This window comes from Mycetomoellerius zeteki, unplaced genomic scaffold (assembly GCF_001594055.1).
Source record: "Mycetomoellerius zeteki isolate Tzet28-1 unplaced genomic scaffold, Tzet1.0 scaffold28, whole genome shotgun sequence".
NCBI lineage: Eukaryota > Metazoa > Arthropoda > Insecta > Hymenoptera > Formicidae > Mycetomoellerius > Mycetomoellerius zeteki.
In genome coordinates, this window is record NW_017257260.1 from 770,654 (window position 1) to 775,070 (window position 4,417).

Genomic DNA, 4,417 nt, shown 5'->3' on the forward strand with positions numbered 1-4,417 from the left:
ATATATATATATATATATATAGTAGACTTGAGAAGACACTTGCCCAAGTACGCATTTTTAGGTATTAGCTCGTACGTATTTTTACCCTAGTGGCACATTTCATTGGTGGTATTTTGGTTAGCATTAGTGTATTTATATGTATATGGCGTGTATTGAGGATAGATTAACCAATATTGTCCAATATAAGATCAATATTTATTAGGGAACAGAACGTCAGGCTCTATGTTAATGAGTATATCCTTTGTGTGAGGAGAACCATCTATTGTACTTCTGATCAAGGAAGCTTGAATATATAGATATACAGATTTTTAACTGTTCTAGTTCATTTATTAATACGATCCCTGTTTACACCTGAATACACAAGAATTGTATGGCATTACGTGGCGCAGTCGTAGTAAATAAAACGAGGAAACACGCTATATTGCAAAAGTGATATAAAAGAATTGGCATTATCAACCGATAAGTCAAATCTTATAATTCTGTAGCCGACTTGGACTTGAATATGTTTGGTCATTTTAACTTGGACACAGAATATCTTCAGAACAACGCATTTTTGAGAAAAGTGTTTTAAATAAAAGTTATAGGGTCTGAAGAGGCCCAACATGTTCCTGCTCAAGTCAGGTACAGAATTCATAGGATCCTAAGATTTTATCATCTGTTGCGCCTGCGCCTTCGTGTCCCCTACTCGGGTGCTTCATCAGTTGAATTATGAGGTGAAGTCGATTGAGATGGCGAAATGAAGATTAATTGACAGAGAGAAAGAGAGAGAGAGGGGGGGGAGGCGAATATTAACAAAATATAATACATCAGGTTCAATATCAATATAGGCTACGTTTACACCGTGCATTTAGGCCGCGGCCTATACAATAGATGTCCTTGTTTAGCCTGTATATTAAATAAAGACACCTATCGTATAGGTCGCGGACTAAACGCACGGTGTAAACGTAACCATAGAAAAGAATTTATTTAATATCCTAAAATAAGCTACAGTAACAAAGTATGTAATAGATTATAAGCGTGTGTTTGTACATATGTCGGGTGTATGAGATCGCGGTGTATGTGTGTGATGTACGTGTGTCAATCAGTGTTAACAAAAGTACTAATCTGGTACGCAGGTGACGCACACAGGTTCGTGGCGCAGCTGAATCGCGGTCCGCGCGAACGGGTGTGGCTATAGGCGGCGCTAATTCATCAAGCGCAGTCGAGTGGTTCTGATTCGTGAAATGCGGTATCACGGCGGGCGCGCGTATACGATTCAGAATACAAGTGCGTGAAATAGTGTAACGCGAATTCACGCGGATGCACAGGCGTGCAGGTTGTAGGGTACGGTAGCTAAACTTCTCCTGTGCTAATAATACACGGGAGCGACTACCGAGAACGTTCGGTACTTGGTAGAAGTGGAGAACTCCACTCCTGTTTTCTTGCCGAAGCCTGTAGAAAGATAAGCTGCTACACGGGAGCGACTACCGAGAACGCTTGGTCGAGGCAAAGAATGCTCTACTCCGTTTTTCTCGCTACTCGCTATCGATAGGCTCTGGATTCGGAGATTTGGAGTGCTTTGGAAAAGGATCTGGATCGGAGTAGGTCGTTTTACCATGCAATCTTGTCTTTTATTTTTCGGCGTCGAATTACGTCGTTATTTTCCGGCTTTTTTCGGTAGTCAGCTTCCTCTCACGAGAACCGGTCTTCACGGATATAGGAAAGTAGGGATACAGCTTATTCTTGCGGGGATGAAGCCGTCAGGGACAAAGAGATGGTATCCATTACCCTCACTAGTTGCGCGCCCTTTCGGCAAAAGTGAGAACTTATTCAAGAATCGTCAATCATTATGTTAAATGTGGTTATGTGGTTGTGTTTTGTTATTGTTTAATTACAATATAATATTTTACATCGAAAAAATCATATTTAATATGCCTATGTGCGCTGCAATTGGTTGTAAAAATACCAATGATCATGAGCGAAAATCGGAAGAACAACTAAATTTAGAAAAAGCATATAAAATATCATTTTATACGTTTCATACATTTCAAGAAAAAAGTTTTGTGATAAAAGTTTGGTTGAAATACAATTAAGAAATTATTGTAATTTTTATAAAGAAATATTTCAGTAGAAAAATAATTAGTAAGAATAATTAAATCATCCTTTGTTAATTAATAAGAAAAAATTAGTTGTTCTTAGAAAAAATAATTTTTCTTCTGCAATATTTCTTTGTAATAATTAATATTTCGTTATAATAATTAAAAGACTTTTTTGAGTGTTTTTCAACCAAACTTTTATTATGATCACAAAACCTTTTTTCTCAGTGTAAGGTGTAGTTGGATACATAGTAATGGCAACCGATAGATCGCGTTACTCGTGAGGGTAATGAGCATGATTCCCCTTCCGGATTTTCGTCTTCACTTTCCTCGTCATTTCGTTTACTTTACACGTCAATGCAGAATAAAGAATTGGCTTATTAAAATCGAAATATATATTTTAAAACTTTATAGAGTTGATTCCTTATTTTATAATGAAAATAACACAGGAGTTTTCAGATATTTATTCTCTTAAATATTTAAATAATAATTCTGATTATAATTAATAATACGGAAGATCATGGTCCAGTATTCATAGTTGATTCTTATAATTTAAGACCTTAAGTATAGACTTAAGCAGTCGTAAACTAATTACAACAAAGCCGTATCAGTATCTTAAAATATTATTTATGAATACTAGCCAAGGATTAGGTACAAGTGAACGAGGAGCGCGCGCCGGCCCTGAGCGCCACATAGATCGGAGCGTTTATCTGTTAATTTCAACCTGCTCTCCTGCAAAAACTACTTATCAGACACAATTTTGCAAAAAGAAAAAGGTTTCTTTTAGCATAAAGTATCATGTCTCGTATTTCACGGGCGCAAATTTTGAAACATCCTGTATATAAGAAGAAAAAAATCGTTGTTAAAGAAATTGGGAAGTTTTCGTGAAATTTTCCGTTGTATATAATTAAGATTCGAAACGAATGTATTCTAGGCGAATTTTTTTTCCTAAAATCGAGTATTCGCAGGTGATCTTAAAACTTTTAATATTCACATATGCCTGGAAGTATAATCAATTAACTCCCGAAGTGCCCTTGTGGATTCTGTAATTACAGTCGGCATCGCGAATAATGAATGAAAAAATTGAATGTGTTTCTTCTTAAGCGACTCGTCATACCTTTGCTGCAATATTTCCTATACTGTTGTAATAATTTTGTCCCGTTAACTCAATTGACTCGATAATTTTCATGGCATCACCAGAAAGTAATAATGAAACTGAATACTGAAACTTTTCGATATGGACATATGCGCTTTGTTATGTATAATAGAATAAAAGTTATCCAAAAAGCATTTCCACCCTTCAATTTTGCTTGAAATCTGGAAATTTGATAGTAGGTAATTTGACTCTGGTGCCTACGTTAACTGATCCTATGACATTCGCCACGCGATCTAGAATATCCATTTGCGGGGCAAAAGTAGTCACTAATGCCTCGTTTTCTTTCGACTGTGTCATGGCGGCCGAAGCATCGCCCTGAACAACGCATCGTAACTGCTGTATCGGTTTGTAGTTGTAACAATTTCGGATCACATCCGTATTCTGCGATGCAGTTTTCCTTAGACATCTGCTTGATAAATCGTTTTAATATAGTTTTTACCGCGAAATACCTTTCGACGAAGTGTTCCTCCTCCATTGTATCTTCTGCGAAAATCTCAACTGATTTTTTCAGTAATTGTCTCTGAATGGCTTCAAACTCGCGATATACCTTTTCTAATCTTGCTTTGGCTTGCTCTCTGTCAAATTCAATGCCAGTCTCACTGCTGGCCTCTATTGCTTCCAACTCGTGTTCTTAATCTCGTTAATTTAGCCTTTGTATTATAGCCTCGTGTCTTGCGTAGATCGTCAACTTCTGATATCTTTGACCCTGTTATCACACTTTCGGAATTGACCAGAGCCATTCGTTGTTTGAGTAAGATTAATACTAGATCTGAACGTTATTTGCACGTGGAATCCGGATCGAAAAACCAAATATTTGGGATGGCAAAAGAAAACTCTTGCTAGCTGATACAAATGTCGTCTTTATTATTAATTCGTTCTTACAACCAACTCAACTTAGCTACGGAAACGTACTGAACTCTCTTTGCTCGCTTCGCGTTCAGCTTTTCGCCTTCTATCTCTCACCGAGAGAGACTCATCGCTCGCCGAAACGCATGAACGTAAAATCGCGCGACGTTCAAATGAAGACATATAACAAGCTTAAAAAGATAACGCACGGGTGAAGTGTTAACAAGAAAGAAAGGTAACATTTTATACAGGAAAAATCTCTTCATTTCATTGGAATGAAGGACGAAGCAAGACTTAAATGATGTTTCATTTAAGAAAAAAAAAAAAAAAAAAAAAAATT

At 36.9% G+C, this 4,417-nt stretch overlaps 1 protein-coding gene across 1 annotated transcript in view; it reads left to right on the forward strand.

Annotated features, from left to right (window-relative positions):
- LOC108724151 (paired box protein Pax-1) overlaps window positions 1-4,417 on the forward strand; it is a 54,911-nt gene that overhangs the window by 49,144 nt on the left and 1,350 nt on the right. The window lies entirely within an intron of this gene.